Source organism: Vanessa tameamea, chromosome 16, assembly GCF_037043105.1.
Source record: "Vanessa tameamea isolate UH-Manoa-2023 chromosome 16, ilVanTame1 primary haplotype, whole genome shotgun sequence".
Classification (NCBI taxonomy): Eukaryota; Metazoa; Arthropoda; class Insecta; order Lepidoptera; family Nymphalidae; genus Vanessa; species Vanessa tameamea.
Genome location: NC_087324.1, coordinates 1,751,772 through 1,775,824, shown reverse-complemented (window position 1 = coordinate 1,775,824; position 24,053 = coordinate 1,751,772). Strand labels below are relative to the sequence as shown.

The window sequence follows — 24,053 nt, the reverse complement described above, 5'->3', positions numbered from 1 at the left end:
ATTAAATAGGTGGACTTCGTTTGATTATGCTTTGAACGTGAGGGTAATTTTTTGACCTGTAAATATCGTTTATTTCCTCTTGAAGTAGGCAAGAATATATAACTATAAGACTTTCAATTTTTTTAATAAAACACTAGGTCCCTTACTCTGGATATACTTGATGGTAGTGCTTTGTACTACCATCCACTCATCACATAGTCTACCGTCAAACAGCAATGCTTTGTATCATGTTCCGGTTTGAAGGATGTGTGAACCAGTGTTACTACAAGAACAAGGGACATAGCTTAGTTCCCAAAGTTAGCGGAACACTATCTTAAACAAATACATAATTAGCTCAATATATACCATTAATTTGAAAAGCATCCACAATTCAAAAATCGAATACTCTACAAAATTTTTAAACAAGATTATTTCCAGTGCACACTTGAAAGCAAGAATTGTAACGTTATCCAAACCGCAAACGGAACGAATATCGTATGCGAACACTAAACCGAGTAATATAAGGACTCCTTGAGTAAATACATTCACTGCCAAGGCTGCGGTGAAAATAAAATGATCAAATCTCGACACTTATAACTCCGGCGAGTAACGGAAAAATAATGTTTATTATAACCAAACATCTACGCATTTATTTCACAGGAAAATCAACTGTATCACACACATATTAAGGGTTATAGATGCAGCAAAATTAATATCACTTTCAGAGCGTCCTTTGATTATTTCACCTACTCCCAAGGTGATGGTTTGGGCGCTAGCCAAGATCGTTGATGCGTATAAAAAGGATCATCATTTTGACTTTGCTATGTCATGTTTTTTAAGATTTATCTCGCTGTCTCTGCAATAAATAGATTGCATTTGGGTAATGATATAGCAATAAATCACTCTATAAAATTGTAATGCACTTCTTGTGAATATTATTTATGGCGTTTTAGTATTGAAAAACTGTAATTTTATGCGTATAACGAGCTTTTTCTTTTGACTTTGATCGCGTGAAATTAGCTCCTGTTTCCAATGAAGATATATCATAATTTCTGTTTACTACAAAAAATATGTGTCTCATCAAAATCAGTCCATTATTTTTTACAATAACAAACACAGAGCTTTATGATAAAGAACTTCTGGTTATATAGATGAGTTTTATAAGAAAATATTTACGTAATAGTAATACGTAATTATATTTCTTACAGCACAATATCTATGTCAGTTGCTAATCCGTCTACCAATATTATAAAAAAAAAAACTGTTAACTGCATCCTATTCGAACTTTGAAATCGATAAAGAACTTTCTTAGAATGTCCCGTTTAAGGATCTGTTTATGTACTTAATATTTTTTTTAAGTTGCAAGTGTAGTCCAGGAGTCCCTTAGATATCATCGGCCTTTTTTCTACTAAAGGAGCGCTAATTTGATTTTATCGCATTTGTCATTCAGGACGGTCTAAGTCCGTCTGGTATGTTTTTAATGATTCTCCTGTCCTATTTATATTTTTGCAAAAGTATTATAAACCTACAGATATATAGGTTAAATCTTCGTCAATATTAGAAAAGAACTCGATCATAGAGGCGATTACCAGATACTCTAATCGCTTGCTTTGCATTTGAAATCAAAATTTAGATCTTGTATCTACTATTGATATTTTATTCGAATAGCACGTCAGTCAGTATTCTTCAGATGATCAGAAACTTGCTGTTGCCTGAAGGTCCCACAGGCAACAACATATTGATAAAGGAATGATTTTAATACTTCTTATAATAACAATTTGAGAAAATTATCTCGAACTATTTTCCAATATTACGAAGTATATTTAAGTCATGCTATAAACGTGTCCGTTGCGACGTGAACTCGTTCATCGTCATTCTCATTCACGTACAAGCACCCGTATACATACAAGTAATAAAGAATTTAAAACAAAAACCTCAAAATGCCAATGTCCCTAAGTGCTAAGACATAGAATACTTAAGTGCCGAATGCGAAGATTTACACTCAAAAGGACTTAAAACTATAAACGCTCGCTTCGAATTTTAGCCTTTCGTAATATAAACTAAGAGTCGACATCGAAATACGTGGCCTAATAACGTATTAAGTAAATATTTTCGTGAAATTCGGAGCTCGGGCAATGGCGCGACCTTGGTGACGGACGATTTGCCCTTGACCGTTAAAGTGTCGGCCCACGTACTTATGCCATAAACTACGGCGTGAACTACGCACATTGCATACCGCCTATTGACGTTCATTATATACGCAAAACATTTACAAAGGATAATAACCTCTTATAGAAAGATATATGAATGATAATGGAATGCGATATTTGTAAATTATTGTTCTAAAGTTCTAGTGTATCTGACTGATGACTAGTCGGCAAAAAGGCCTGTTGGAAAAGCTCGTGCTCCAATGTTGCTTGATGTAGGTAATATTACTTGGACCGCATTTAGAATTTATTTCGAGTAACTACAGGCTGTAAGAATAGCTTTTAATGATTGCCAGATATCATTCTTTTATTATGCTACTGTGTTAATAAAGTGATTTTAGCTGTGTAAACGTACGACAAGACACTTTGTATAGTTTTTGGAACATATTTTTACATAAAAAAAAACAAAATATTCTTTATTCAAGTAGGCTCATAAAAGCACTTTTGAACATGTTAGTATTGAATTAAATGTAAATCTACCGGTTCGGAAAGTAGATTATACCGAGAAGAACCGGAAAGAACTTCAGTAGTTACTCTTTTCGGCCATGTAAATTACAGAGTATGTCAGTAAAGTACAATTAAATTTTAAGAAATCAATATATACTAAAGCCACGCTTTTTTATTTTTAATATAATCTTGTATTGAGTAAGATGCCTTAATTGTCAATTTTTTTTTACATGAGCTTTAAATTGTTTATTGTTATTTCCAGGAACATCCCACGACTGCACAAAATTCGAACTACTTTTAAGATCGCAGAGTCTCATTCACTTCGCCATCATAATGAATATAGAAATACTCCCCTTATGCAAAATTGAAGTGCTCATATTATGAAGCAAAATGTAGTTAAATGTGTCGACGACACACCTTGCTTATTATACTGTGGGACTCCATGATTTCGCATTTCATCACATAGGGTTGCTGAAAGTGCTATTTATTTAAAGACCCAGTAACCTGCGACCAAGTTGTCTTTTCGTAAATGTTAAAACTATTACAGTATCATTTTACTTTAATCTTCAACATATCTCTTCCAATTATTAAATCTTATATTAAAAAAAAATATTTTAACAGATAATCCGTATTACTCAATAAAGGATTAGTTTGATTTTCGGGGGATTTGCGACCAGCAAAGACCGCTATTTTTTTCCTGCTTAAGACAAATATATCATAAACATTTGTGAGAAGTATCGGCTAATTATGTTTGCGATATTTGAAAGAATATATAAATATTATTTTAATTATCAATCTTAATATGAAACCAAAATATTGATATAATTGTAACCAGTTTATTAAGAAACTTACTTACATACAAATTATAGTTAGTATTTAGTAATATAGTTAAATATTTAACACTAACGGTAGTTCCAAGAAAAATCTCATTACTCTTTGAAAAAAAAAGACAAAAGAATACAAACATTATTAAAATAGCAGCCCTAAAGATTTAGTCCGCAGTTCAGACTGTAATTCGTATCTCGCTGGAGGATCTCTCGAGCACCGCGACCTACTGAGTACGAAACAACACGTTCTAGATTTCATTTAATTTCATACGAACGGAAATTCGACGTCCTTTCTGCGATGAAATGATACTTCATGAACATTTACGTTGATTTATAAACATTTATTCTAAGGCCAGTGTAGCGATTCAAATGTTTTATATATTTAATCAGACAGTACATCTCATTTCACGTCATCATGTACACCGTTCTTAAATAATAGTCATATGTCCACCAGAAATTGTCCTTTACTAAAGTAATATCCTGTGAATATCCCACTGCTGGGCTGAGGTCTCCTCTCCCTTTGGAGGAGCAGGGTTGGGGCCTACGGATGTTAAGTACGGACCAAAAGCCTACATTAAAAATATATATACATATATTTTTATTAACTAATCGTAAGCTCTTATTTTTCTTCTCACGACATGTGTACATAAATTTTAATACTAATTTTGCTACTGCAAAGAAGCTAAAGTCATTGCTAAGAATCTACATAAAACATTATATTTATTAACATAACTAACACAATCCCCCAAAACACTTTGATTAAGTGCGTGCCCGAGAATAAACAAACGGTGAACGAAGTCTTTAAGTCGAAAACCCAACAAAATTACTTTAATCTCTTAGTGAGTGTAAAAGTAATTTGTGTAAAAAACCTGTCTACCTCGCATCGTGTCTTCGAGTAATAAAGTCATCATTACGAAAAGAAAAAACAAATGAAACGAATGTGAGCTATTGCAATGCCCGTGAAGACTAAATGAAAAATAAAAAAAAAAATAAACTCATCCAGTCATAACAGAGCTGTCAAAAATTACATTAAGATTACGAAACCGAAAGGTTCCGAGGTTAGCTTGTCTGTATACCTTAACGCTTCTGCCTGATTGTCAATCCACTATCGTAAATGGTGAGAAAAAAAAATATCGTCTTTAACTTGAAGAGCTCACGGTTGACGACCTCGCCGGAATGCGCCTGCGTTTCGTTTGGTCAATTTTAAATCGACTCACTTTTAATCGAACGACTTTTAATCGTCTGACTCGTGATCAGTGACAGCTTTCGGCTTATTGAACATTTGCAATCTCCCGCCATTGTGATTACGTTTCGGGTGGTCCTTTGAGTGCTTTGAATTAATGATTTGATTTAATTAACGTGGCTTTCAATTACTTGAGATTTCTTCTGAATGTCATTGCGGTCGAGTTACAGTTAATTGTGTCGGGTGATAATGAACAATTCATTACATTGTAACTGGCGTATTGTATTATTTATTTATACTTAACTGTAGATCAAAAGAATAATAAAGGAATCAAAATGCAATTTGCTTTACAATTGCTTGTGAGTAGACAGATAGACAGACAAATTTTAAATAATATTAATCAAAACAAGTCTCTTCGTTACCTAATAATAGTCTAAGTGAAAACTACAGTTCTAAAATTCAAGAGTGTTTATGCAATATTCGCTTTTCAAATCTACGTCGTAGAGTTTCAGTTCGAAATCAATTAAATATATCGTATCTTGACAAGCACGCCTTATTCCTAGTTAAGAATTCGGATTTCACCATTTCATAAAAAAAAAACATCCAAAAACACTTTCTTGTTCTAAAATTAAATACGTAACATCTAAAATGAAAACGGAACATCAAATAGATGGTTCGAATAACTCCTGTCGCGTGTCAAGCGCTAGTAAGGATGATACGATTCTAACTATCCGATACCAGCTCCATAGTAAACAAGCGACGCTAAAAACATCCGTACATCTTAACAAAAACACGTCTGAGCGCTAATGAAAAGCTGGAAGGGCATGTATTAATTAGTTGGAGCGCAGCGGCGCGTGCGCATGCAACATGGCGGAATATCTAGTTAGAATAGATTCGATACGGTTCGGGTGTTATTGCAACAAAAACGTACCGAGACCTTTAACATTATTAACCGCTGTTTCTTAAATAAGTTTCACTGGATATGGTTGAACTTTTTTCACTAATATTCTCAATATAATTAATTTTTACAAAAACTCTTACTTCTGGAAATTAATTAGATATTATTTACAAGCAATTTTTATTTCTATTAAAATTTTATACATTAAAATTATTTAGTAAAATTAAGTTTAAATTGTTGAAACACTCCAGACTAAGAAAAACCGACATTACTTTCTAAAAGGCAATTATATTTGCATATACGTGATAAAAAATTGTTTACCCACACTGGCGCCATTGGCGTCTCGTCCCTGTATGGAAGTGCCCTAACGGAGTTATAATACCGAAGCAATAGAAATATGCATGAGTTTCGTTGCATTTGTAGCACGTGCGGGAAGGCTCCGACCGTGAAGTCCCGGATCGTTTCCCGGGTCGACACCCTTGCCGCTTTTGTTTTTATACGTTTTGATAATCTTAAGTGCGGTGCGTTGCGTTGATGCTATCGCTGCTATGATGACATCTGTCTGTATAAAAATGCTTTGATATGCCTCTTTTATGTGTAACATTTTTTAGACTCCAGTTGTTGTTGTGAATCTTTGTTGCAACTGTTTCGTGTGTGTTGTCTACCCCGAAGCCACTTTATAGATTTTCTTGTAGCTCAATTTCGTGAACGAAGAGGATATAAGATTAAATCTAAGCTAACATATTAGATGAGACTATAACACCACAATACCTGATGACTATACATATACAATAATCAGCATGAATCATCAAGAAATACTAGTCACCGAGCATCTTGTTGGTATATATGTTATAGCTACACGCTTTTAAACGGGACTACTAACTAATAATACATAATTATTATTAAATAAATATATAAATAATATTGGACAACATCACATACGTTACTCTGATCCCAATGTAAGTAGCTAAAGCACTTGTGTTATGCAAAATCAGAAGTAACGACGGTACCACATACACCCAGACCAAAGACAACATAGAAAACTAATGAACTTTTTCTACATTCACTAGGCCGGGAATCGAACCCGGGACCACGGAGTGGCGTACCCATGAAAACCGGTGTACACACTACTCGACCACGGAGGTCGTCTATTGTTATTATATATTATAAACCAATATGTCAAAAAGAACAAGACAAGAGATTTATGCAATAAAAAATAATAATAAATAGACGGAACGTACAGAATATATGTACATGTGATATGGTAAACAGTCAGCATCGCCCATAGACAAAAATAATAACCATTTTAAAACACATACGCCACCAACCTTGGGAACAATATGTTATGCCAAGGAACACCGGCTTACTCATCCTTCAAACCGTAACACAACGATGATGAGCATTGCTGTTTGGCGGTAGAATGTGTTGGTACCTACTCAGACGGGCTTTCAGAGTAAGTAATCTATATCCGATAATACCTTCTGATACATAAAACGTATCCACGGCGTACTGGTGCAGTTACGTCTTATAGAAGTTAAACTATATATCAAACTTTTTGGTGTCTGATACGTTTCATTCGTAAACAATACACAAATAAACGTTCCGATCGAATTCATACATAAAATATTACTTTCATCGCGCGCAATGTATGTAGTTTCAATTCAATAAGCTTAAATATAAGTAACATTTCACACGAATCACGGCGAAGGAATGCGACTAACACATTTCTGCATCTGGAGTTCTAGACACAGACGCGGGGCACGTGTGTGACACACTTTTACATACCGATAACATTGCATTAATGTGTTATATTACAAGGCTGTTGACTGTTGCATAGTTCTCGTGATACCTGGATTTGAGAACTAGAGAATGAAAAAGAAAAGTCTTGTATATCAAATTTTTTTACTGTCTCCAGTATTACTGACCAGAGATCTTCCAGAAGATACTAAACCGCTTCGATTGTCGAATAATAAGGTTTATTTATATTACGTACTAGCTGTGCCCGCGACTTCGTGCGCGTTTCAATTTAATAAAAAAGCGTGTCTTTATTATTATTTTACATATAATTCTAAAATAAAAGTAGCCTAAGTTAGTCCTTATTACATCAGCTATCTGCCAGTGAAAGTCCCGTCAAAATCGGTCCAGCCGTTCCAGAGATTAGCAGGAACAAACAGACAGACAGACAAAAATTGTAAAAAATGTTATTTAGGTATTATGTACCGTGTATACATACATATGCATTTAGTAAAACGCGGTTATTTTAATATTACAAACAGACACTCCAATATTAATATATGTATATATGTACTTAGTAAAGTCAAATTGAACGTGTAACGCGTGCCCAGAGCAAATATTAGAGGAATATAATGACATTCCAATTAATATTATCTAGATCGAACAAACCCATATACAAAGACTGTTGCAACCTGAGCTCGCGACACACGAGACATTACAAAACGTTTCCTACGCTGTAACATCCATACATACATTAATATAATGTCATTCAACTTCCCCAACAAATTGTATTAGACAACGATATAGTCTATTGTACATAACCAATTGTCTTAGACGTTACGTAAGAGGAAGTGAGCGATAGTTACATTGTCCGGAATTAGACGGGCAGCGTTACCAGATTTAGAATTGTGGCCGGGACGAAGAGAATAGGCCATCGGACGCGCCTTACCGATACGGAAGTCTTTTACACCGACGAATGGGACAGACACATACGTAAAAATAAGATCATTTTGTAGATATTATTTGACAGTTGTTGACTAGCAAAATCGGACATATAACAATAATAAGGATAGTCCATAGAATGGCCTACTGGGCATATGATAAAAAAGCGTGGAGTTAATGCTTGTTGACTTCCAGGCAGGAGACATAACATACATATATAATTGTACTTAACCAACATGACTGTATTTTTAGATATTGAAAAAGAGTAACTACTGAGTTTCTTGCCGGTTCTTCTCGGTAGAATCTACATTCCGAACCGGTGGTAGCTTAACTTTAAATAGTTTGTTAAATGACGATTCAAAAGTGCTTGTAAAAGCCTACTTGAATAAAGTATATTTTGATTGATTGATTGATTGATATAGCTTATTGACGTCCTTATAGCTACAAGAATGGCCACATTGGATGCTAATAAGCCTATTGCCCTCCCCTGCTCCAATGTGGTCTAGTGGCTATGACATTATGTCAATTTTTATCCAAGCCATGCAGGTTTTATAAAGAAATTTATTTCACCGCCAAGACGAGATGAATTTAATTTAATTATAAGCATATCAAAATTTAGTGGTACTGATCTGAAATCTGAGTGATTTGATTCTGTGATCTTCGTACTCACATATACTAAACACTAGAACATCTTATTTTACCTACATTGCGTTAATATCCGTGTGGTTATAGTTAAGATAGTTTAATTAAATCGATACAGATAAACATTCGCAAACTGAGCGTTCATTAACTGCGAGAATTTGTACTTAAGTCATTTAAGAACTAAACAGCTTAACTTAAACTTGAAGCTTAATCGTCGTAACTGAAATCATCTTCAATAAATTAAATTACAGTTTTGACTTGATAATGATTATTCTCTAACACGAGAAGTAAATTTAGTTTTGGTAATTGATTATAGACACTCAAAAATGTATGGATATCTTAGTCGAGATTTATGTCCTAGTCGACTACTGGGTTTGGCTGAGAGATGACGTATCAATTTTAAAATTTAATTGTACTTTATTGTCATACTCTGTATTTTGGAGTGGTGGAAAAGAGTAACCACTGAGTTTCTTGCTGGTTTGATTTTGATATCAATTCAATAGACATCATCAATTTTTTACTGGTCGATGTCGACTCGTATATCTCAAGCCTCTGACGGATTATGACTAAACAATACTTATCACATATAGTTAGTATCATCACCATAACAATATATATTATTAAGACAATTATCCTCTACAATAATTTAGTTGTCGCTAACAATTTCTAAGAAATGAAATGGTTATTTAATAATTCATTACACGTTTAGCGGTACAGGAAAACGTAACCATCGACTACGGACATAAGATGCAATTCCAAGACCTGAATTCCTTGTGACACATTTATGTATGAAATAGCTCATTAATTATTATACATTCGAATAAAAATATTACAATTACAATATATAATGTCTTCTATAACATATTCATTTACCATTGAAAACTTAATTACAAAAATATAAATTCTTTGAAAAATTGTTCCCCCTAAGGGAATTCTACCAAGGCGACCAATCACAGACTTGCTAGAAGATATTACAGATCAAAAATGTGTGTGCAAACACAGATTCACTCTCTATCCTTTCATTATTTTAGTCAGATACGACAATCTTACATGACCGGAGATCGGTATCATAACCAATCGCATTACGTGCTTTCCGAGGCAAGGGAAACCTATTTCCTAATTCCGGACCACTGCTTATTGCTTGACCGAATCGAACAACTTTTAATTGGGCTGACCGAGTTTTCGAACTCTAGACCAATGAGTTAGTAAACGAGTACCTATTACGCTACTCTCAAAATCAATACAGTTCTATTTTGCATCACTGCTAAGCTGAAGTCTTCTTTCCTCTATATGACCCAATGCGAATTTAGGAGGTGCTTTCTTTTTGAGAAAATGTTTGGGCGTATTCCACCAAGCTGCTTCAATTTCATCCGGCATCATTGCAAAATTAATTGTAATTGTATTGTAAATTTTTAAAACAATAAGGAAACTCAGTCAGTTATCAGTTAGACATCTTATTACAATTCTAGCTTCGATCAGACTAATACTAAGACTTAAACAAATTATAAAGATTTCCTCGCGCGTTACAAATGAGTAGCAACGGTGTGACGGAAGGCGATCTTAAATAGGCAGATATTTCTAGACACGCGACATCCGACACTGAAACATACACCGCGCAAGACACTTGACAAACATGGTGTGGAAATCTATCGTCATCTGTTCTCAAACTTTCCGAAATCCGAGAAATTTCGATTATTTATTTGAATACGACAAGTTATTTTCGTAACGTAAGTGGGTAGGAAATCTTGCGGTTCTCTTGTAGCACATATTTACAGGATACATACACGAGTATTCGTGGGAGTGTACAATAATGTAACGGCAACAAAAAAAATGTATAGATATTTTTTTTCGTACAAATATTGTAGTCCTTAGTATGTATATTTAATAATAGATATATCTCGACGACATTTATAAATTAAAATATTCAGTCGTTGTTTTGAATAATCGATATAAGAACCATCACGCACAGCCAGTCTTAAAAATTCTAGCGAATTCAAATTGCAATTTCAATATAAATGACATTCAATGTGAAGGCCGGTCGTTAACTGTCTGTTCGTCTCGTACAGGTCAAGGTGATGTGGGTCGCGCTATTCAGCCAATTCAGGGTATGGACTGAGGTCTTGTCCATTTAACTGGCTATTTAATGTTATTGAGCTAATGAGCTAGGTATCTAGGATGACTATACTTCAAAACTATATAGAACTAATGTTCAATAGATATCTAAGGTGAAGAAATTGAAGCTTTAAGAAATACAAATAATATAATCAAACTAAGAACGTTTCGTGGGGATGCTATGGGATAACCCGTCGGAGTAGGTACCACACTATCATAAGATATTCTACCTCCAAACAGCACTACTTAGTATTGTTGTCTTTCGGTTTGAAGGGTAAGTGAGTCAGACCATAAGGAGACCATTTGATCGTAAGCTACCCATAAAAAAACACACAAAAATCGATAAAATTGTCGAGGAAGCTGGAACATTTATACATAATGATTGTATATATTCCATTTGAGAAATAGAGTAACTACAGAGTTTTTTGATGGTTCGTTTCGGTCGAATACATTCGTAAGCCGCGGTAACTTTATATTCAATTGAATTCTGTAACACGAAGATTCAAAAGGGCGTAATTGAATGACATATAATTTCAGATTATGAATCTTATAACAATTAAATAAGAAATCAATTCAAGATACCAATAAGACATCACAGACGGGATTACATTAAAACTAAGACATATTCGCACTGATTTACCGATTTCACGCGCAGACGGCAAGATGTGTAAAGTAAATCAAATGAAATGACGTACCGACGGAACGCAACACACGACATATGCAACGAAAAAACGAATATGACGTGCTAATTATAGTCGAAAACGTGTTTATTAGTGATTGAAATACAAGCACTAATGCAGATTTCGATTCAAAGATAACATATTTTTAGTGACAGACTGTGTGAAAAGAATCGTGTCGCTTGTCACGTTTTTGTACGCCTTGAAATAAATTATATTTTAAAATAAATTTCATATTGAAATTAACTTGATCGCTATAAATAGTAATACGTAAAAAATTGCTTTAAATAGAATTAATTTATAGATATGTGGTATCTTTTAGGTATTTATTTTTATTTATTTATTTTATTTATTCTTTATTGTACACCATAAACACAAAATACAAAATCTAAAATTAAAATAGTATAAATTTAATGTGTTGTACAATGGGCGGCCTTATGGCTAATTAGCCATCTCTTCCAGACAACCCAAACGAAGAGAGATTCATTGAACTTAAACTGGGTAGGTGGTGCAGCCAATAAACTTACATACAAATGTTACACACTAATACTTATAATTAATACAAATATAAAAAATGATAAATATTACTATTACATACTAAAAAATACCTATATATATAATATGCTAGAGAAAAACAGTACATGGAAATTAAGTGAAGTCGTCTAAATTATTATTCAGATAGTAATTTTTAATAGATTTTACGGATAAGAGGAGAGAGTTTGCTAGCATAATTTTGGTAGGAATTGGAGACGTCGTAATGAAGTCAGTGTAGCAAATAAATCCTACTGACCTCTTTAATTTGTAGTGACCACGATAATGACCGATCTAAATAGACACCAAGGTCTTTGACGGTGGAACAGTATGGTATTCTGTAGCCGTTGTATTCTACTGATGGTAAGTTCAATAGATTGACCTATTATTATTTATATATTTTCTACAACAGGACTAAGGTCTCCTCTCTCTTTTGAGGAGAAGGTTTTGGAGCTTATTCCACCACGCTGCACCAATTCGAGTTGGTGGATACACATGTGTCAGAGTTTCATTGAAATTGAATCCGCAATCAACGGTTAAGATGCACGCATTCTAACCACTGAGCCATCTCGCCTCAAGTATATGCTTATTGACTATAAAAAAAAAGAAAAAAAAAACACTTCATATTCGAACAGAACCGCCGAAAGAAACTCTGTGAGGCCTTTATTTTTTTTAACTTTTGTTTATTTATATGAACCACCAAATAGGTAGGTCCTACCGTCAAACAGCAATAATAAAGCTTATACAATCGTTTATTTCCCAATCTGTCTAAAAATACATAAATTTTATAAACTTTCATAACACATATCAAGATACTTTCAGAACAAACATAAATTTGCTAATTCCTACAATTTAATAAGAGAACACATCAAAGCGGCAACTTCAATACATCTCTAGAACCGGTCAAATAACTCCTTACTTGGTGCAATCCAAAATAATTATCCCCCAATCGTATTTTTGGTAATTTCGTTCTGTGTATCGCGAATATAACTGTTATTACTTGACGCCTCGAGAGTTAATTTTCCAAACACAGTTTAACTTAAATATCGTTCAACAATCTGAATATATTATAAATAGCTTGGACTTTAAAAATGTCGATGTAATTTTATTTTCCGTGTCTAAATATTTTTTATTATAAGGACCACAACTTAAAGGAAAACATAGCTCGTTAGTACAACAATTATAAATTTCAATGCTATGTAATATATACTAGATACTAGAGATATTACAACTTAATAAATAAAGATAAGAATTAACACTGTTATCCTAATATCGGTTAAGTTCAAATTGACTCAGCAAAAATCGTCTGCACGTAAACAACAAAACACCGATCCCACCAAATTTTGTCTAAGAAACGAGCAAAAAAAAAAACACAAAAAAAAAAGCGGGATTTTGTAGGCGCCAAAAAGCCGCCGTCGTTCTTAGAACGGGAATGAATAAAAAAAACCATAAACCTTAAGTTGCTCGCCCGCCAAACGGTTTCACCAGTCGATGCATCGAAATTGTTTGAGATTTTAACAATTTAACGATAACAGACGATCCTTTTTTTCTTATACATTTTTCTATGGGGCTTATCTGGTCCCAATATGATCGATACTCATTTACTTTGGCCGATAAAAGGTTCCTTATCTCGCCGTGATGACATTACCCGCTTAATATTACTAGCGATGTCACGTAACCGATGCGCGTTGAGATAAAACTCCGTTGTACTACACAGTAGTGTATAAACTTAACGATCGCTTTATAATAACATTGAAGGACAAGTGCACGTTAATAAATGAACATGAAAACTGAATCAGCTTTAGTATTCATTCAAAATTAAGTACGACTAACGGACTGGTAAAAATACGATAACAAATTGGATTATTGTTTTATTCTGGTATAAACGTAGAACGGCTGCTGTAACTTTGAACATAAAACTCTTCAAAATAAATGAGCATCAAAGAGTATTTCTTTCGTTTAATGATTTTAAAGTAATAACACTACCTTTATTAAGCACAGGATCGTGAAACAACGATAACAATAAATGACACTTGAGAAAACAATTATACAGCTCAAGCCATTATGCGAACAGGCATTTTTCCATCCTTTGTCGGCGCAGAACAATGTTCCATAGATAACAAAAATTTATTCATCAGCCAACAAAAACGAATCCTCTTACCGAGAAGACGCGTCCATTTCTCCAACTACCCTCAAACGAGGGTAGAACAATGCGAGCCTTTGTACCCCACATCCTTTATAGACACGCGTTTACGAATCAGAGATCTATGGGTGGCGTGGTCTTATATTTATCTGTACAAAGTATTTTTAAGAACTATTGTATAGACAATCTTTAAACAAACATCTAGGGCGTCGTTTATGACACGTCCCTTAAATAGCAGCTGCCATTAAAAGGTGCCACGAATGTAAGGTGAGGCGAGTTTTTTGTTTCACATCGTAATTACTATCACCTGCTCGACGTTTCCTTGTTACAAATCATTCTTCGTAAAAGCCTTATTAAGAATGTCCAATAGCGAATGTCCTTGTGTCCATTAGACAAGGATCGAGACTCGAACAAAATAAATATACATTAGTATTATTTTTTTTTTCGGTTTATCTGATCGGACATTTGACATTTGAGATTTATTGGTCCCCCAATTGAAATACCGTTGTTGTAATTCGGCAGTGCAATCGCTTCTAAATGTAGCTTTAATTAAAAATAAAGGAGTATGTTAAGAGCAGATATAAACGCGAGGCTGCTAATTACGTATATTCAAATCGAAGAATTAATTAAAACCGAAATTAAATTAACGTTATATTGAATACTGTTTTAGGTACATTGGATATTTAAAAGACTTTAATATTTAAGATTTGGAACTGCATTTAACCAAAACCACTTTCCATCCCTGCTGTGCATTTTTTACTTAAGCTTTTTGTGTCGATGGACAGGTAATGGGCGACCATAAATTTGACCTTCCTATCCCGACTTGCTTCGTAATGAGCTCTTAAACATTCGTTAATACAGTTCTCAATGTCTTTTTAATGTCCACCTATTATTTAATGTCATTTTTTTGAGAGAAGGCTGCTTCCTTTTTTAAATTCTGTTCTTGTAATCAGTTCTACATAGATAACCGTAATTTAGTGGTAGAGCGTTGGCAGGTGTTTCTGGGAATGTTCAAGAGGATGTTCAAATTAATTGACAGTGATTTTAGAACACGTTTTATAAAATATTTACCTTTTAAAAATGGAATAGAATCAGAAAATGAAAGCGACGACCGCGACTTTACTCAAATAATTTAGTATATTTTCATACAATCAAGTCAAAAGATTACTTAAACTTTTGGTAACGCGTTTCGATAACAAATTTCGTTAATAACAAAACATTTTTAACAATAATATATATCTAGTTAGGAAACAATTCTTCAAAAACATTCAATTTCGGGGTATAATTACACTAATTTTGACTGTAACGTATATTTAAAGAGTCTTGTAACCTAAATATTATGAATTACACTTGTACGCGTGCCCTTATTATTGAATTCAAGAACCCTTAATCAAATATGAACCTTACACCGATGAGATAAGATTTAGAATTCAAAGAAAGAAATCAACAACTTCTAAAACAGCAACCGATGTAAGGTGATGATAATAATACATTTCGAAATATTCGTTGATCCATAAGATAAGGGGATAGAGTTGACAATTGCTTAAAATTGTTAAAAAAAATAGGGATCGCTTAGAAAAAGCAGCAATTTGATATAATTCGACGCTCGTTATATTACATTTCAAATAACACCTTTTAATTATGAGTCAATCATTATAATTTCTCATTAAAAGGGACATTGGTTTTCAATTACGTCACACCGTCCGTTAACCGTTACCAGCGAAGAAATATTTAAAAAAAATATTGACACGAATAATAAAAGAAATATAACAATAGAGGTTTTCAATAAAGGGAAATCTAAAGTAATTAAACGGCAAAATTATGTTATAAAAAATTATGTCTTAAAAAATATTTATATAATACATTGATAATAATCTTCAATAGCTATAGGTATTATATAGTCTCTCAATAAATAATCGTGTTATACGCAATTCGGATGTTTTTGACGACCTCCGTGGTCGAGTAGTGTGTATACCGGTTTTCATGGGTACGCCACTCCGAGGTCCCGGGTTCGATCCCCGGCCGAGTCGATGTAGAAAAAGTTCATTAGTTTTCTATGTTGTCTGGGGTCTGGGTGTTTGTGGTACCGTCGTTACTTCTGATTTCCATAACACAAGTGCTTTAACTACTTACATTGGGATCAGAGTAATGTATGTGATGTAGTCCAATATTTATTTATTATTATTATTATTTCTATTATTTTCAATACATATCATATTAACTAGAAAAAAATCAATAGTTAATAATCGTAAAAAATAAGATTAATATTTAAGTTCACTGTAAAGTTCGAGTGAGCGGTCTTTGTCAATGGGCGCTGTAATTAAATATGCGATATGTTAATTTGTACTCTATGTAAATGTAAGCCTAATAAATACTGCACTCTGTGTAATTTGCAGATCGTTCTTGACGCGCCTTCTCTAGGGCGCATCGTCTTCTTTGACGGTGAATACGATTTATAAGTTTTACGCATACGTTACCTTAATGTCGAAATACGATATTTATAATTGTCACGTTTGTGAGTTTCTTATGCTTTATATTTAAATAAATCCAAATCTTATCAAAAAATATATTTTTTCTAAATAGTCTAAAATATATAATTTCATAAATCATTTTGCTTACGAATAATATAATTGTCTACGAAGCGCAATTCAGAAGCTACCATAAGCTGGCTACTTACGGATCATAAGATTACGAATAACGGATAGTAGGATACATAAAGATGACATGTAAATCAAAAGTTAACATCAATTAGAAATACCAAGTATCCGTAAGCAAAACGAATCGTTTCTAGAACATAGTAATCTAACATAAATGAATTGCATTGCATTGCATACACATTCATATTAAAGAAGGTGATACATTACATAAATATTTTACATGTATGAAATTGATATAATCTTTAAAAATATATTGAAAGAGATCTTTATCTTGTGTTGACTAAAACTATTAACCATTATAATCAATTAGTTAAACCTCGTTTAGCTTTTATGAAGACACCTTTAATTCGATGCATATTTAAATTTCGTATAATATAAAACCATTAATTATTTAACATATCCCCGAGTAAAATTATTCAAAATTAAATCTTCAGCAGTCGATATAAGAGATAATATTATGTATTTTTATAAAATTATTTCTCTGTCATTCGTGAGATTTGTGTTCAATTAAATTTAACGTATATTTAACTAGACGTGTGCGTGTTTTAAATCGATAACATCTCAGTAACCGACAGACTTTTTCAACAAAAATGTTGAGTTTTGGAGTAATTTGAATATGGGGTAATTCTACTAAAATTAACGGTTATGATAAGTTCCCAATTCTATTCGTATCTGATTTCGACTATCAGAACAACAAAACAAATTAACCGAAGCTTAATGGTAGCTGAAGGCCATTTTTACTTGCAGCTGGATCATTGCGTTAGTAGAATAGGAAATCAGCTGATTGTGACAAGTGCCAGTGGTCTGTCTTTCTACTCTTTCGCGAAACTTTTAAACCACGGAACTTATACATTTCTAACTACAATAACCCCTATTTTCACTACTTACAAAGATCTTTGGGTCAATTTAAAATCATGTTCTGCCACCGATTTTAAATTGACCCTTTTATCCGACAAAAGAAAAAACATCTTCCATTTTCACAGAAACATATGGCTTGATAGAATATTGAACCCCTTATAGAGACATTTTAAAAATGCACTTGTTAGATTTTTTTAGAGTGACTTAATACATTATGTCAGGATATTTTAAGATAATTTCTATTTCTTTTTTATTACTTTATTATATTTTAAGGTTATAAGACAATAAAAGATTATATATGAAACACAAATATTTATTTAGCCATTATAATAACTGTAGTAATCGTAATATTGTATCAATTAATAATTACAATAAAACCAATTACCTTAATTACCTTAATCAAAATCTAAACGTACTTTATTCAAGTAGGCTTTTACAAGCACTTTTGAATCATCATTTAACAAACTATTTAAAGTAAAGCTACCACAGGTTCGGAATATAGATTCTACCGAGAAGAACCGGCAAGAAACTCAGTAGTTACTCTTTTTCAATATCCAAAAATGCAGTCATTTTAGTTATAAATACAATTATACTAACTTTGTATATTGATAATTGCAAAAACACGATTCATATATTCATCAATAATTTAACAAGCAATAACAATTATACTATATCACAAAATTATATCGTACCTTAAATGTTAGCAGCAACTTGCTGGTCCAGGATCAAAGTGAAAAGTAAAAGTCAAGTGTTCTGTACAGAGCTTCCATCACGTATATAAGCCTCACTACAAATCACGTGACTCATAATAATGAACAGAAAAGTCAAAGTACCCTCTTATTTAATATCAATGTTATCAATAAAATTCAAAAATAACTTAAATTAAATTATTATTATTACAGAATTGATTAAAACATACAATACATAGTGTAAGCCTTGTTTTTAATTGTCTAATTATTTATTCATTTCTTACTTAATCTGACACACTCATAATGTTGTCAAATGTAATCACCGTTATAATATAAAAAAAAATCTGTACAATATTGTGTATTCTGGACTCACGGGATAAGGCTGTGCATTGTGTCAATCAGTCAGCCAAACAGTGTTTAAGTTTTATTTAAATTAAATTGTATTTAATTTAAAATACCTAAGTATTATAATATAAGAGTCAAAATTATAAGGGCGCATGTACAGGAAGTGGTAAACCAATATTTAAGGTCACTTGACACTAAGTATACGTTTCTCAATTGGTGTAATTGGGCGAGGGGTCAAGACACTTGTTTATTATTAACTACTTCGCACCCCTTTAAAGTTTATGATAAAATTAATTAACAAATATAAATGTATCTACAAGCGGTTTTAATAACGAGCAATGTCCCATGGAAACATTATTATAAAAAAATAGATGATTTAAAAAATATATAAATTAATTTAAAAAAAAAACAAAGGTTATTTGGTATTTAATAAAAACATAAAGAGGACTCTGCGAATGAAAATTTTATTCAAAAGTAAATAACCTTACATGTAACCTACAATTGTAGATTCATTTATCGAATCTCAAAAACGTATCCCTGAATCGAAGAGAAATATCTCTGAACGGTGTATCATTATCTAAAATGACAATTGTTTTATAACGCCCAAACATGACATATATTTTTCGTCGTCTAATATAAGGCCAAGTTCAAGGTTGTTTAAACTCTATGGTTGTGTTGTACGTGTTTCCGGACCCTGAGCTACTCAGTTTTTACGTATGAGTACGCGTGATGAATTCTGTATTTGAAACAATAAGACACGAATAAATCATTAAATACACTTACTTTAATGTCTTGATGTTAAATACACAATTCTATAAGGCCATAAGTCTAGTATCTCTAAATACTATTTTAAGACAAGATGAAAGTGTGTTCATATTTTTTCTGCGTCTTACGGTATTCACCGTTGTAATTTAATTTAAAAATTGAGGAACTGGTCGTTTTATATACAGGTCTATGCCTACAATAGACTCTATCTCCCCCATACATTTTACTGTGAATGTTTCCTCAATTTAGTTTTAAATAAAAAAAAGTAATTAAAATTTGCAACAAACTCTATCAAACTACTAATTTGAAATATCAATAAAAATAATTTTACGTTTTTCGTAAAATCAGAATTGTATGATAAGAAATTCAATCAACAACAAAAATAAAACGCGCGTAAACATATTACAAAATAATGTAAAATATTATAAGTTTACGTTACGTTAGTAAACAAACACAAAACACACGTTTATCCAAGATACATAATACAGATCGAAATACGCCAAACGTACATACGCAGCTGAGACCACGCTCATATGCGCGTCTGTGCTTTTAATAGCTACAACGAATTCGTAAGCTAATATTGTTACTTTACGATCATTACAAATAGTATTTTAATGATTGCTAATTTTAAACATTTACATCATTTAATTTCATTTCTTGCAAGCATCGTCGTGTTGAAATAAACGCGTTCCTGATCGTTGACACTTGATATTTTTACCCAGAAGTTCCTAATGGGTTTGAACCGACAATCATCCCAATTCGGACCCAAGTGTTCTTAATATTATAAAAACATTAATATATAAAACGGTACTTGAACATAAATATCAATTAACTTTACATAAAAGGGTGGTTGCAAGTTATGGGGGCTGGAACTTGTAACATCTCAAACCCGCATATAAATATTAGAACTGTTTGTAGAGCGATCATAAAGTTACTATAAAATATAATATTGCTAGCTATCCCGTTACGATTCACTACAGTATTATATAATCGGTACTTTGAATTGTATATTGTTGTTACAATATTTGATCTAAAATGCTGATAAATGTTCCCAGAGTCATCGTCTCATTGTGGTTAATATTTACTACAGTGTAATGTCTACGGGCGTTGGCGACATCATTCCGTCAGGTGACACATTTGCCAGACTGCCCACCTATTTTAAATATGAAAAGAATAGAAACGAGACATATTTATTACACAGAAATACGTCCGGAGATCGAGAAAGACGTACGCCGCCGACGTTCTTTTGTTTTAACAAATGACTGATTACTTAACGCCCACAATAAATTGTATAAAGATACGAAAATTCTAATTCTTTTTTTTTATTTTAAGGGCTCAGTAACAGTAAATACAAAAATTCTTATCTATATTCATTCAAACTAGTATGTCACGCGAAACTTCGCGGTTGTGCAAAAGTTTTTTTAAGAATTTCGAAACCTAGGACAGGTTATGTTTTGATTTCATTTCATTTAAACGTAAACTGCAAGTCACTCATCTACATTTGACGCAAAATATGCACTTTTTAAAATAAAATGTCAAATAGTATACATTATTAGTTCAGTTAGAGTCGAGGTTGTCGATAATAATTTGCGTTAATTTAGACCATAACCGATTTTATATGGGCAGTTATCGTCCCATCATCGTTGGTACAAAAATCGGCTTAAATGAATACTACTATAAGCCAAACGAAGTACGGAGGAAAGACTATTCTCTTTGATGAAGTGCAAAAACAACTGAAGTAACTAAAATTACAACAGCATAACTTCACCGATTGAAAATAAATATAAAATATAAACGATTGATTTACAGCTAACATTACGGTAAACTATTTCTTATATAAATAATTTGACATACTAACTTTATAATACTGCCCGCAAGATATTTAATATCTTTTTTTATAAAATGGATTGGCGAACGGGCTAATGAGCCACCTGATGGTGAGTGGTCGCCACTGCCCATAGACATTGGCGCTATAAGATATATTAACCATTCATACATCGTCATGCGCCACCAATCTTGGTAACTAAGATGCTATTCCTAACATACTTAATTTATATATTTCTAATATTACGAAAATATATTTGTACCTCTGCCTACTAAAGCAGACGAAAGTAAATATAAAAAAAGTTTAAACGTTTTTACATTGCTAAAATAATCGCACAATATAAATGTACTGAGTCCCAATACGTTATCAAACGGCCAACGTATTCCCAAATCCTATTTCATTTAAACAGTCAATAAACGAGCCCCTGCTAAGTTTTAGTCGGGTCACGTGATCGCCGCGGGAACAAACCCCTGATCGCAATCGATCACTGCAAACAATAGGTTATTTTAAAATTTGCACCCCGACTATATAACGTTTGATCGTATCGATGCCCGCGGTGCGGCGGGAATGCACTCAATAATGAAATGACATATGTATTTCGAAACTAGTTTGTTCGGCGGTTGCAGCCGTCGAATTATAAGTCATACTTAATCCGCTGCTATAAAATACCATAAAATTGCTTCAATTTAAATATATCATTTTTTAATTATTTATAATACGTACGCCAACTGACAAATTGGTCACCTGATGAAAAGGACCGATCTAATATTCCATAGCCAAGGCAATCCTTACATCGCCAACAAACTGTAAGAACTAAGATGCTATATCCCTTGTGATTGAAACAACACTGGCTCGATTAACCTTAAAACCAGACACATAAGGCAGACATTAAACGATATAAGTAGGTATATAAATAACAAATACTAACATTCCATTCCAGCTATTAAAACATAAAGGTTATTTAAACATAGCGTCGTCGATATGTATGTGCGAGTAGTTAGATTAAGTTGGTTAACTTATAAGCCCTTTTAAGAATATAGTCTTAGCAATAATTAAGTTTTCTATACTAAATGTATACACAAAATATATATATGTATACCTGTGTATATCAATTTAGAAATAGTTATTTACTAAACAAATGTCATTTTTACGAGCTTCGTATACTGTACAACATAATTAAAAATAGTTATATATAGATAACATATCACGACGATGACAATTAGTTTACTTAGAGATAAACTAAAAATTGAATTTTTTTTTTTTTTTGGTATATAATCGGTCGATCGTATCGTATCAAAGTTCGGCAATTTTCGGAAACGATCGGCACATGGCAACATTAGCAAAAATCGTATTTATGAATGTACTCACTTTTTATCAATGGTTATCGGCTACTGAACCCGGTGGACCTGAAACAAGCATGGAACGTTACTCGTCTTGGACTAGAAACATTTTTGATACGTGACATACATAAGATCATATCTGTACATACAGTGAAACGTCACAAAGGAATGGTGTTAATAGCTTAAATATTAACAAGTCTTTGTGTTATTTTATTGATTAGGTATAAGCTGTTAGTCACGGGTTCGATTACCGGGCCGTTATTGGGCTTTACTGTCGAGGCAGTGTTAACGTTCCGTACCTCGGAAGGCACATGATCTTCGTGACTATAAGTACATGGTATATAGCAAGTAAACTGCTAAATTTGGTAGCGGATTGGCGATGTAAGAAGTGGTTAATATTTTTTTTTTATGTCATTTGTTGGCGGACGTGCATATGGGCCACCTGATGGTAAGTGGTCACCACCGCCCATAGACAAAGGCGCTGTAAGAAATATTAACCATTCCTTACATAACCTATGCGCCACCAACCTTGGGAACTAAGATGTTATGTCCCTTGTGCAGTGTAGCATTGTAGCTGATGTTCTTGCAGCCGTAATGGATTGCCATACCATCTCATTAAGAGTGACGGAATAGTAATAGAATAATGATTTCGTTTGATTGATATTTTATACTTAAAACATTTCTAAAGTGCGGTAGATTGAGATCATATTCCTAAAACAGGAAAAAAATTCAACGCCGACTGTAAGCTATTCGCTGTCCATACAAGGCACATAGTTAAACAATGACCATGAATCGTGTGATTTTATCAGGACAGAAAAAAGTTTAATATTAATACATCACATTTGAAAGCATCCATAGTTTCTCACAAAATATAAATTGACAAAAGCAATTAACTGAATGGATTTTGGAAATTTCACCTTGATTAAAATTGCTTTTCATATCCAAGGATCATAACTCGGTTGCCCTTTTATTTAGAATCGGGAAAGAAACAGACAAAAATAAAGTACAATTAAAAGAATTAAATCAACTTATAACAAAGTACCTTAGTGTTAAATATTCATATTATATTGTAAAGATTTTGTTAATAAAACAATAAAAGTGGTAACTATTAAGGTAGCGGCGGTAATAAAAGAAGGTTCTATATGATTAATTATTGATAATTTTCGTACTATGTAATAAAAAAGAAATATATTTAAAACGGGACTGTTTATTTTAATTTGTATCTAACTAAAATCTATTTGTCATATTGTCT

At 32.8% G+C, this 24,053-nt stretch overlaps 1 protein-coding gene across 2 annotated transcripts in view; it reads right to left on the bottom strand.

Annotated features, from left to right (window-relative positions):
* Nucleotides 1–24,053, bottom strand: part of LOC113395767 (mitochondrial cardiolipin hydrolase-like) — a 125,180-nt gene that overhangs the window by 38,806 nt on the left and 62,321 nt on the right. For both annotated transcript variants that reach the window (XR_010309380.1, XM_026633444.2), the window contains one exon: nt 22,830–22,867. The gene's annotated coding sequence lies outside the window, so the exon portion shown is untranslated. The remainder of the gene's footprint in view (nt 1–22,829; nt 22,868–24,053) is intronic.